The sequence below is a fragment of the Neovison vison genome, chromosome 12 (genome assembly GCF_020171115.1).
Source record: "Neovison vison isolate M4711 chromosome 12, ASM_NN_V1, whole genome shotgun sequence".
Taxonomy (NCBI): domain Eukaryota; kingdom Metazoa; phylum Chordata; class Mammalia; order Carnivora; family Mustelidae; genus Neogale; species Neogale vison.
In genome coordinates, this window is record NC_058102.1 from 35965728 (window position 1) to 35979124 (window position 13397).

At 36.2% G+C, this 13397-nt stretch overlaps 1 long non-coding RNA gene across 1 annotated transcript in view; it reads right to left on the reverse strand.

The window, feature by feature from the left end:
• The window catches only part of LOC122891562, an 88984-nt gene extending 76070 nt beyond the window's left edge, over nucleotides 1-12914 (reverse strand). Inside the window, exon 1 of the long non-coding RNA XR_006381291.1 lies at nucleotides 12874-12914. This is a non-coding gene — a long non-coding RNA (uncharacterized LOC122891562). The remainder of the gene's footprint in view (nucleotides 1-12873) is intronic.
• Between the last annotated feature and the right edge of the window lie 483 nt (nucleotides 12915-13397).

Consider the following 13397-nt stretch of genomic DNA (forward strand, 5'->3'; position numbering starts at 1 on the left):
CTTAGAACACTTCATCAAAACAAAAAAACAAAACAAAACAAAAATGAACATGTTCTAGGGCTCTGATGTACAGCATAGTAATTATAGTTAATAATACTGTATTATATGATTGAAAATTGCTAAAAGATTTTTGATGTTCTCACCAGAAAAAAGAGATTATTACTACATGAGTTGAGGAAGGTGTGAACTAACCCTACTGTTGTAATTGTTTCTCAATATATGAGTATCAAGTTATCACATTGAACACCTTAAACTTACTCTATGTCAATTATATCTCAATAAACCTGAAAAAATTAAAAAAAAAATTTAAAAATCCCAAGCATATTTTTAAGGATAATCATTTGAACTAAATATACAAAGTATTAAAACTATACTTTTCCAAGATTTGGTGTATCATATAAACATCCCTTATCACCAAAAAATACTAGTTTTTTTGGAGGGCTTGTTTGGCTCCAAAACTAGCACTTTCATGTTAGTGAATGTTATTCACAGACGACATGAATACTGTCTCTCTGTAAACTTTACATGTGCTTAACCATGAATTAATTAATTAATTAATTAATTAATTTTAAGGTTTTATTTGAGAGAGAGAGCACATGAGTGAGAGAGCATGAACATGGGGGAGGGGAGGTGGAGAGGGAGAAGCAGACTCCTTGCTGAGCAGAGAACCCAATGTGGGGCTTGATCCCAGGCAGGACCCTGAGACCATGACCTGAACTAAATGCAGACTCAACCGACTGAGCCACCCAGGTGCCCTAACCAAGAATTTAAAGACAGTAGTTTCTTTTTTTTTTTTTTTTTTTTAAACATTTTATTTATTTATTTGAGAGAGAGAGACAGTGAGAGAGAGCATGAGCGAGGAGAAGGTCAGAGAGCGAAGCAGACTCCCCATGGAGCTGGGAGCCCGATGTGGGACTCGATCCCGGGACTCCAGGATCACGCCCTGAGCCGAAGGCAGTCGTCCAACCAACTGAGCCACCAAGGCGTCCCTAAAGACAGTAGTTTCTTAACAGAAAAGTGCTGCATCTCCCTGCTAGCTAGTATTTTCACCTCTTTTTCTACTGCAATTTAAATCATACTTCTGAAGCAAGGATCTTGAAGGATCTTTTTACCTGATTATAGTTAGTAACACACAAACCATGCCAAACAGCTTTAGGAGCAAACCAAACAACCTAATTCAGGTTGCCAAGAAGCTACATCTTCAGAGTCATCCCCTTCTGTGCCATTTTAATTGCTTTCTGAGTTTCACACAAAGCTGATATTTTCAATGAAGACATCAACACAAAGCAGAGCCAACCTATAGCTGTACACAGCCTCACAGTTCAGACTTTTACAAATATTTTTAGCTGCATCCTGTCCATAGTGCTAAATATGTTCTACTACATCCATTCCCAGGGGTACAGACATGATATCTTAAACAGAAGTTTATAAATTTACTGCCTGATTAGGGGGAAAAAATAAGAAAAGAAAATCTTCGGCTAAAAGAACAGGAGCTCTTATTTGAACAAAAATAATAAATCCGGTGGTACAAACAAGGAAGACATTGGAAACAACAAAAAGTTCTCTTTTTTTTCTCAGAAAATTTAGTTTCCCCAAAAGGAAAAAAAATGTAGTGTGAAAGCTGGAATTGACCTATTAAACACAAATTTGATGAGAAAATAATTCCAAGTGATGTCAGCTACTTAAGCCTGGCAGTTATTTTCAGGGCTAGTCATTCCATTATTTTACTGAACAGCTGCTGGTAAGAAAAACCACACTCAGTGTAACAGCCCACTTCTGGACTATTACATCAGTCAGCAAACTCTGCCTCTCCACTTTCAACAACATCACTCAAAACCCCTAATGACTTTCCTCATCCAATGGAGTAACATGAAAACCCTCTCATCTGGCCTTCAAGTCTCTCCAGAATCTGATCCCAAACCTACACTGTAACATCAAACTTTAAGACTTTGTTATATTTGTGTTCTACGCAATTCAAGTCAAAATGAGCTCTTTAGTTGTACACAGTGCTTGTACATTTCTAACTATGTTTTGTTCCTGTTTTTCCCTCTCAAGGAAAAGTTCTGACCCATCACCTCCATAATTTAAAATCCTACCTGTCCTTCAAGTCACCTATCAAATGCAGCTTCAATTTAGAAACCTACCTTCATTGCCCTAGCCAAAGTTTCCTTCCTATGGTTCCTTATTTCTAACCCAGTCATAAACCCAAGACACTGCTTTGAATTGCCTTTCTCTCTTAGACTTTTTGTCCTTCATCATTAGAGTGTAAGCCATTATACAAAATTTGATTAATGCTTACACATAATTAATATTTACTAAACACTACTCAAAGTAGCAAGCAATGGAGATGTTGAAATTTTCATCTCTATAAAAATTTAATCTAAATGTATCAAATCCTTGGGGCGCCTGGGTGGCTCAAGGGGTTAAAGCCTCTGCCTTCAGCTCAGGTCATGATCTCAGGGTCCTGCGATAGAGCCCTGCATCAGGCTCTCTGCTCAGCAGGGAGCCTGCTTCCTCCTCTCTCTCTGCCTGCTTGTGATCTCTCTCTCTCTCTCCCTGTCAAATAAATAAATAAAATCTAAAAGCAAACAAACAAATAAAAATGTATCAGATCCAGGTAGAACTTAAACTGGGGGGTGGGGGGAGAAGGTACTTGTAAATCACAGTGCTGCACTTAAGTGAAAGAGCAAATAATTCATTTGGAATACTCAAATTTCATTCAGAAGAATTCTGTAAGCCATGGTGAGAAGGGTTGATGCTTTAGTAGCTTCCTTTTATAGATAAGAAAATGTATGTGCAGAGAGGCTGTACAGTTTACACAAGTCACAGTGGAAATCAGAGCTGAAGCTAGGATTAGAGCTGACAGCTTTCAGGTCAACAGCTTCATTCACTCAGCTATATCTCTTGAGAAGCCATTTCTAAGCTTCCAACGGAGTGGTTCTGAACCCTACCATAATACTGAGTAGTTTTGTTTTTCATTTGAGTACTCCACATACCTCATTGTCCCCACTGAAAATCAGTCTGATAACTTGAAGCATTGAAATTATTCTAAACAGCACAACTCTCACATTCCTTTCATATCTGAATAATTCAGATTAAGAATTTTAAGTCTTTAAAAGGGCACCCTGAACCTTTACCAATTAAATGATAAAATAGACTTCCCAGAAGTGACAGTCACAGAAAGCACATAACTAAATATTGATATATAATAATTGAGCTAAAATAAACTGCAATGAAAGTAGCAGATAAACAATTCAAGAAAACATCAACACAATTTAATTGTATTATGATTGCTTTGTAATAATTAAACATCAAAGTCAACATGTATAAAAGGATACTCCGAAGCAGCAGCACAAATTGCCTCAAAGCCAGTTTTGTTTAAGGTAAGCTGTGGAGTCTAGTAAAAAGAAAAATTAAAAGGCACCCTGTGTAAAAGGTTTGGAAATTGAATGGAAGTTTAAATAGCTATTGAACTATATAAACTGTGGGGGGGAGGAAGATTATTCCATAAACTTCAAAGAATTTTCAAACAATTCAATATTATACTCTTTTCCACCTAATTCCCCAATTTATTAATAAAAATCTCTATTAGACTACATTATCTAAAAGATTCAGAGAAAATTAAATGCTGAAAGTTACAAGAACAAAGAAAGGGCACACAGGTCCTCATTAGTGAGAAAATGTATCACAGTTTCTCTTCTGTGATGGGAAGTAGTGTCTGCAGAGCCACCCAACCAATAGCTGAGCAGTTTCCAAGGTCTATGTCTTTTAAAATGGACAGATCACAAATAACCTGACCCAATTTTCTGCCTTCTTTGCACAAAGCAGCAAAATTTTGAAAGTTCTAGAAAACCTTAATATTTCTCTGTAAAATTACAAGTGTCAAGTATTTTTTATAGGAACATAAAGAGTTCTATTGAGACAAATACCAGGCAATTTCTTTCTTCCTAAACTCTATTTAGCCAATTCTACCACTGAGAGGTATAGCAATTAAAATTTAAAGAGAGCTTAATATGTTCTGGTCTCATTTTAATATTAGCTACCTGAAAATAATGCCTGTGGTGTTGTACTTTTGTTATTATTATCCTTCTATGTTTTTCTACAACTGGTGACATAAATGTACCCTTTCTTCCCACCTAATAGCTATCCCCAGAGAAAACAAGGTTTCCTTCTTAGGATAAGTCTATAAATCATGTCATAATAAATCAGGACTGAGATATACAAAGTCACCTTAAGAATTCTGAATGCCTTCCAAGACAGGAAGTCTTATTAACATATCTAAACACAGTCTGCCTGAGTCAGAAGCAAAGTTGATCTGCTCTGGAATCATAGATAAACCAGGAAGCAAAGTGGTACCTTCAAGGACCACTCAGACCAGCATGTTTCCATAGCTGAGGGGGTCTCTAACCTGCAAGACTTTTGAATCACCAGGGAAATTTTAAACTTTTGATGTTTAGGTCCTACCTCAAGAATTCCTGATTTGAATTGATCTGGGTTGTGCCTACGACACTGTAACTTTTTTAAGCTTTCCAGAATGGCTACCCTATCTCTAAGCTGTGACCAACATATCGTAAAATCAAGCCCATAAAGTTATTGGAAAGGTATTGCCTTTCCTTGTGAGTTTTGTGTTATAGAGGTATGACATAGAATACCACACCATGCTGCATTTGGAAAATGAATGAATAAGGCCACTGGAAAAGAAAGTGTCTAAAACCTATTGAGATACTAGGTGAAGTTTGCAACAATAAATTTCTAAGACTTTTTTTTATCCCTAAGACTTAAATTTCCTAAGACTTTATCCTCATCCTTTCTTGTGAATCTACTGGTTACCATGGAAGAAGGAAGAATTGACAGGAGGCTGGAAAAATTTGGTTAATTTAATAATTAATTTAATAAATGAAACTTTAACTTCTACAGGTTATCATAAAAATGTGGTCAAATTATTATTATCAGCAGTATCTTTATCATCACCATCATCATCATCATCATAATTACCTCCACCCAACTAGTCTGTTTTAAATTTACATTAATTTAAATACTAGGTGCCATAGGTAACTCCTGTATATCTTAACTGATTAAGTGAAACAAAGAGAATGAATCTTGGAGGATAGCAAAAATAGAGGTATTCATCTAATATTGTCTTTTCTTACCCTGTACCACAAGGAACCTAGGACCATATGTATAAGAGTTGTGATCATAATCTGTATGATATAAGAGCTACGTTTCACTTTTTTTTAACCAGATATTTAGATACTTATTGTTACACACTTACTTTCACTCTATATATGTTATAAACAATATCCAAAAGAGCTTAAAAGTTTACTGTATAGTTTTAAATCCACCCAATATTGAGGAAGAAAAAATAAATCAAACAGGGGCAAATAAGTGTAGTAAAAATCATTGCCTTACATATTCTTCATTTTTTCCACTATTTATATTCATGTTCTCTCTAAGCTTATAATCTCTACTTTTTATAGAATTATTCATTTTCTCAGTTTGATCAAGAAATAGCCTATGTAAGATCAATATATAACTAATATTTTCTTATGTTCAACCACCCTTTGGATTCAAAGTAAGTAACACGAACAGTAATAACTCAAATTTTGGTTGTACATTGCTACCTCCTTTCTAGTCCTAGATCTAGTCTTATCCCTAGTTAATCATCGTTAGGTTATCTCAGAGGTGTTAACTGACACTTAATTTTGCCTCAGTTTATCATTCATTCCACATGTAGGTTTGAGCGCCCTGCATGTACTAGATAAATCCCTTCATTAATGCCTTTCCCTTGAAGAAGATTTGACTCCCATAAGCTCCTTCCACTGATCTGTTCTGGAACAAACCTGATTATCTACTCAAGTCTCTTACGTCTCCTCAGAAGTTCCAAAGAATGAGGTGACAAAAGTGGAACTGACTGCATTTTCATCCTTACTGGGCTGAGGCTATCTTGTCCTCGATGGTCTGAAGAGAATACTCAGTTGTTTAAAGCTCTGTGCCATCTTTCACCCTAGGAGAATCCCTACAAAAATGAAAACATTCACCTTCTACCTGCCGTGGCTCCGTCAATTAAACATCTACCTTTGGCTCAGATCATGATCCCAGAGTCCTGAGATCGAGCACCCCATTGGTTTCCCTACTCAGTGGGAAGTCTGCTTCTACCTCTGCTCCTCCCCCTGCTCGTGCTGTTTTCTCTCTCTGACAAATAGATAAAATCTTTAAAAAAAATTAAATTAAAGAAAAAAATAGAGATGATTTCTGACCATGACAAGAGAGTCCTCAAGTCACCATTAGGATGCAAGGACTGGAGGAAGAGTGGGAGAGTGTAGGTGGTAGGACAGTTGACCCTTTGGACTCAGTAACTGCCAAGCACTGCTCTTTGCTTAACAAGCAGTAACTCATCATTCTTTTTTTTTTTTTTTAAAGATTTTATTTATTTATTTGAGAGAGAGAGCATAAGCAGGCAGAGGGGAAGAGAGAGAGGGAGAGATAAGACTCCCTGGTGAGCAGGAAGCCTGATGTGGGGCTCAATCCCAAGACCCTGAGATCACGACCTGAGTAATTCATCTATTCTTAAAAAAACTGTGAGAAGGGGACACCTGGGTGGCTCAGTGGATTAAGCCTCTGCCTTCGGCTCAGGTCATGATCTCAGGGTACTGAGATTAAGCCCCACCCACGTCGGGTTCTCTGCTCAGCAGGGAGCCTGCTCCCCTCCCCCACTCTCTGCCTGCCTCTTATTTAAATAAAATGTGACCATTTTACAGTTTTCTGGTTTTTTAATGAGTTAAAAAGGAGAAAGGCAATCTGGCAGTCTCTACAACCTAAAATCTTGGAGCATTTCCCTAAGCCAACAGGTCTGTTTTTGCCTTATTTTACATCAAGCTGTCAGTAAGAAAACATTATAGAATTTATTCCTAAAAATGTCTTCCTTCCTTATGCTGGGTAAGTGAATGATTCTCCAGGGTAGCAAATTTTACTCTTTCATTACGTGGCAAATAATCAGTGTTGGTAATAATCAGTGTTGTTTTCTTTTTAAATGCCTTAGAAATTATCAAAAGATGCATAGGTCTGACAATTAAAAATACATCTAGGATATATATTCTTTCAATCAAGATGTATTCTGGAAAAATTATTTTGGTGGAAAAGAATTTAAAATTAATATAGTTCTTTTAAACATCAGCATATTAATTAGTCATTATCCTTCTCTCTTATGATTAATAATTATTAGGAGTAGTTAAAAATAGAATTTTGGAATCTTATAGCTTATATTTAAAATTTCTCAAATGAGATACTGATAAATTATTCTTATGAAATACAAATGTTTCATAATGTTTCAGTATAAAGATAGAGAAAATGCATGGAAAAAATATCAATTTTATATGTTTATAAAGAAAATAAATAGAGAAAATATATACAAAATTAATACTGAGATAATTTTTAAGTAAGGTCTTTGCAAATACCAAAAAAAAAAAAAAAATAGGTTGGGTTTAAAAACAGAGATTGGTTTGCAAATATCTTCTCTCATTCTGTCATTTGTCTTTTGGTTTTGTTAACTGTTTCCTTTGCTCTGCGAAAGCTTTTGATCTTGATGAAATCCCAGTAGTTCATTTTTGCCCTTGCTTCTGTTGTCTTTGGCGATGTTCCTAGGAAGAAGCTGCTGCGGTTGAGGTTGAAGAGGTTGCTGCCTGTGTTCTCCTCAAGGATTTTGATGGATTCCTTTCTGACACTGAGGTCCTTCATCCATTTTGAGTCTATTTTCATGTGTGGTATAAGGAAATAGTACAGTTTCATTTTTCTGCATGTGGCTGTCCAATTTTCCCAACACCATTTGTTGAAGAGACTGTCTTTTATCCACTGGACATTCTTTCCTGCTTTGTCAAAGATTAGTTGACCATAGAGTTGAAGGTCTATTTCTGGGCTCTCTGTTGTGTTCCACTGATCTATGTGTCTGTTTTTGTGCCAGTACCATACTGTCCTGATGATGACAACTTTGTAATAGAGCTTGAAGTCTGGAATTGTGATGCCACCAACTGTGACTTTCTTTTTCAATAGTCCTCTGGCTATTCGAGGATGTAGAGAAAGGGGAACCCTCCGACACTGTTGGTGAAAATGCAAGCTGGTGCAACCACTTTGGAAAAAAGCATGGAGGTTCCTCAAAAAGTTGAAAATAGAGCTACCCTATGACCCAGCAATTGCATGACTGGGTATTTACCCTAAAGATACAAACGTAGAGGTCCAAAGGGGCACATGCACCAAATGTTTATAGCAGCAATGTCCATAATAACCAAACTATGGAAAGAACCTAGATGCCCATCACCAGATGAATGGATAAAGAAGATATGATGTATACACACACACACACACACACAATGGAATACTATGGAGCCATCAAAAGAAATGAAATTTTACCATTTGCGACAACGTGGATGGAACTAGAGGGTATCATGCTTAACAAAATAAGTCAACCAGAGAAAGACAACTATCATATGATTTCCCTGATATGAGGAAGTAGAGATGCAACATGGGGGGGGTTAAGGGGGTAGGAGAAGAATAAATGAAACAAGATGGGATTGGGAGGGAGACAAACCATAAGTGACTCTTAATCTCACAAAACAAACTGAGGGTTGCTGGGGGGAGGAGGGTTGGGAGAAGGGGGGTAGGGTTATGGACACTGGAGAGGGTATGTGCTATGGTTAGTGCTGTGAAGTATATAAACCTGGCAATTCACAGACCTGTATGCCTGGGGCTAATAATACATTATATGTTAATAAAAAAAATTAAAAATTTTTTTAAAAATAATTTTAAAAAAACAAAACAAAACAACCAAACAAACAAAAAAACAGAAGTTGGGGCACCTGGGTGGCTCAGTGGTTAAAGCCTCTGCCTTTGGCTCAGGTCATGATCCCAGGGTCCTAGAATCGAGCCCACATGGGGCTCTCTGCTCACTCTCTGCCTCTTTGCCTACTTATAATCTCTGTCAAATAAATAAATAAATTCTTTAAAAATAAAAAAAATAAAAACAGAGGTCAGAATTACAGCCCCATTTTCTCTAATTATTTGCCTTATTATTTAACAGAGAAGACTGCTCATGAATTGCCTAAACACTGTGTTAAATTGCCCAAGATTAAATGTATCATGTCTGTAGACAATAGGGACCAGTTTTTTTTCTCCTATTTAACATTTCCTATAACAAGTTCCTCATGCATTCAACTGTAATGTACCTGTAAACATAAGTCAATAAGGCAGAACGGGCAAAAGTCAGTTAGATCCCAGTCTGGAGTGATGGAAAATGGATTATTTCTCTGTTTCCTATCCCTACTGTGATAAAAGAAATCTCAATTTCAATGACATTTTACTTAATTCACATGTGTTTTTCAAGCACATAAGTACAAGAGTACTCTACAAGAGTAGAATTAGGTATTGTTTGATCTAATACCAAATTTATGTATCCTTCCTTCTATATCGACTGGTTGCTCAATTTCAAAAACAAATCATCTTTTATTTAATATAAAATTTAAAGAAGGAAAGATTATTTTTGTAGTTTCTTTTCTATCCATTGACTTAACATAAAACAAAAAAAAAAGCATACAATCATGACTGAGAAAACATCCTCAAAAAGGACTGTTTTGTAAATATCAGAAATTCTCTACAGGAATAGAAACATAATGAGCAGTTCTTTCTGAACACAAACAGGAAGACTACAAATTATAAGATTGTATTGTAAAACTGTTGATATCACTTTTTAACCCCTTAATTTTGTTCCCTTTCTGATTTAAATAAACCTGAAAACTTCAGGCTATATTACCTTTGAATCACTAAGCTTATGGCCACTGAGTAAAAAAAAATCACCCTCACATACTTACCAGCTTTAAGAAAAAAAGGCCTGAGTTGATCTCTAAATAAACTCAAAAATCATATGAAGATTCGGGCTTGTGCTCGCTTCGGCAGCACATATACTAAAATTGAAGATTTGGGCTTACAATAACACAATTTAAATAAAACTAGTATCACACACAAACAACTTGCTAAATTGTGGCCCACAAAAAAATAAATGTCCAATTCCCAGGCTTTGATGGATACCTATTCTTTGAAGGAGAGTTCATTTATTACTTATAACAGAAGTTATAATATTTAAGTCTATTATGCAAAATTGGGGCTATGGCATTCATGAGCAGCTTAAGATAATTAGATGTGGATCTTCAACTACTACATCACGTCAATACTGGCATTAACTCTTGCAAGCAGAAAGAAAAAACAATCTGCCAGTAGATTTATTTGCCTAAAAAAAAAAAAAATACATCTGATTGAAATGTGAGGTTCTAAATCCATCTGTTACTCAAAACTAGATACACTGAATGAGGCAAATGAGTTACTTATTTTTGTAATGAACCATAGAATATAGTAGTGAGCTTGACCTGGCTCATACCCAATTATGAATTCTGATTATTTAATTTTCGGGAATTCTCAAAGTTGCTTGTTAAAAACAGCTATTACTGGGGCACCTGGGTGCTTCATTGGGTTAAACCTCTGCCTTCGGCTCAGGTCATGATCTCAGGGTCCTGGAATCAAACCCCACATCGGGCTCTCTGCTCAGCAGGGAGCCTGCTTCTCCCTCTCTCCGCCTGCCTCTCTATTTGTGCTCTCTCTGTCAAATAATCAAATAAAATCTCTTAAAAAATAAAAAAAAATTAAAAATAAAAACAGCTATTAAAAATTAAATTACATATAATTATAATTCGGTAAATTTTGCTTATATTAAGTACTCAATCCTCATCACTTCCCAATTATTTCAGTATATCTTATAGTTATCTTTGTTACTGATGTTATTTATCTCCTTCATTTCTATATGGAAAAATATTGTAGTGATAACTGCACACTTCTTCCCAATTCTATGCTCTTTGGCACAATGTCATAGCTAAAGTCAGCTGTTGCAAAAATACTTATACCACAGTAATTGGCAAACATTGAACATCAAGGCTTGATAGAGCAGAGTAAACAAAGTATATCATGGCTGTATCTGTTACACTGTGTATAGACGAAGTACTAGGAAATACTCTTCCAGTACTTAACAAGTATGTTCTGATTCAGCCAAGAAGCTGGTCATTTCATTGGCAATTGAGTGAAATTCCAACATGTGTTTACAGTTTCATTTTGTCTTATTCTTAACATATATAAAAATATCAACCAACAGTAATGTTGAAATACAAGTATCCATCAGTTGCAACTACAGCTTATCTGTAGATAGATAAATTTGGCAAAAACCAAACAAAGCATTATGTGAGAATGAACTGGCTATAGGGAATCTACATTAAAGATTATTGCATACTTTATTATTGTTTGTAAACTGTGCACTACACATCCTTTATAGCTGTAAAACATACAATACATCCATATATAGGCACTATCTTGTTTCCTTTTAGAGAAACCAGTTGTTAACATTTTACCAGCACAACAGAGATTTTTGTGCACTGTCTTGGCCTAATATAGGTGAATGAGGAGGGGTTTTTTTGTTTCTTCTTCAGGTGTTCTGAACCTGTACGGAGCAGCTGAATCTGCTCAAAGTGAGTGGCATCTGGCTCTTCCCTAAATGCTATTTTTAGTTTCCGGGTGTCTGCCAACTAGTTAGGGGAAGGAATCTTCTCTGACACAACTGTGCTCACATTTGATTGCATAGAAAAATTTATTATCAACTGAGGCGAACAAATGGCAGATAAGGTAATTGCTCTAATTAAATCATTGATCCCAACACAGGAGATTAAGAAATTTCAAAGGTTGTTAATTCAGAAAACCACAGTGTAGTCAAATTCTTCCATCTTTCTGCTCTGCCATTCTCTTTATTTTGGTTTTTATCATTAAAATGGTTGAAACAGCTCTAGTGATCATATTCTCAGGGAAACACGGAATTGCAGAAGAACACAAAACTTTTCCTTACTTTAGACAAGAAAAACTCGCAGCAGGCAACAGACTTTCTCTCATTTTGCCTTGTATCACATACACACTCCTAACTCAACTACAGACAAGAGAACTGAATTATCCTGATAGACTCCGTCTCATACTCCCCTAAAACACAAAGCATCCTGACATGTAAACAAAACTGAAATTCAAAGAAAGTGAGGTTTGTAACCAACAGTACTCCTGCTAGAACAACTATAAAGATAGAACACCCGTCTTTGCCCTCAGAGAATTCAATTTTTTAAAATATTTTCTTTATTTATTTTAGAGAGAGAGAGAGAGTGAGTGGAGGAGGAGGGGAGAGGGAGAGACAGAATCTTAAACAGGCTCAATGTTCAGTGTGGAGCACCATACAGGGCTTGATCTCATGAACCTGAGATCATGACCTGAGCCAAAACCAAAAGTCTGATACTTAACCAACTAAGCCACCAGGTACCCCTCATCTGTTTTTTAATTAAACAGACAAGTAAATGTACAACTGCAATTCACTGTGATCAGAATTCTAATAGCTATCCCCTCAGCTGGGTCATCTCAACATTGACTGTGAATTAGGAAAGGAAATCTGTGTAACATTGAGCAAATTCTTTAGTTTCCTCATCTTGTAAATTTAAAAGCAAGAGAAAAAAATCATATATATGAAGTGAGATCTTGTGGAGTCACAATGAATGACTACTATCTTTATATAAAAACAATAGTTTTTTTTTTGGCTCCCCACCAAGAGAATATTTACATAAATATTAGAGCAGAGGAACACTGAAAGTGCAGGAGTATTTTCAGCTAACTTGGCTAACTTGAAATTAGTGCTCTCAGAGGAAGAAAAGTGTGTATGGAAACTAAAAAGCAAGAATGTGAGAGACAGTTTATCAGAGGATGATCCATTTTGGCATCAATATATTTTTACTTAAATAAAACAAAACAAACTTTCACCTTGCTAGGATTTCAGTTGTTCCAGGTACCTGGGTGGCTCAGTGGGTTAAGCTGCTGCCTTCGGCTCAGGTCATGATATCAGAGTTCTGGCATCAAGCTCCGACTTCAGAAAGATCATGGCTCTAGAGGAAAGAAAAGGAAAGCTCTTAACTCTAAAATGACTGACTAATGAAAGGGTGAACAAGTGAATTTCTTGGTGGTGGCAAACTCTGTGCCACCTTACAGCTATAAGCCAAAATGACAGGATCAGATTTTTAAATTTTTAAGGTTTTTTTGGACACAATGATCAAGTTTTAATTAGATTTTGATAAACCCAATGTGAATTTGGTCTTGTGAGGTACAACAGTTTTTAATTAACATATAAAGTATTATTTGTTTCAGGGGTACAGGTCTGTGAGTCATCAGTCTTACACACTTCACAGCACTCACCATAGCACATACCTTCCCCAGTGTCCATCCCCCAGCCACCCCATCCCTCCCACCTCCTCCCCTCCAGCAACCCTCAGTTTGTTTCCCGAGATGGA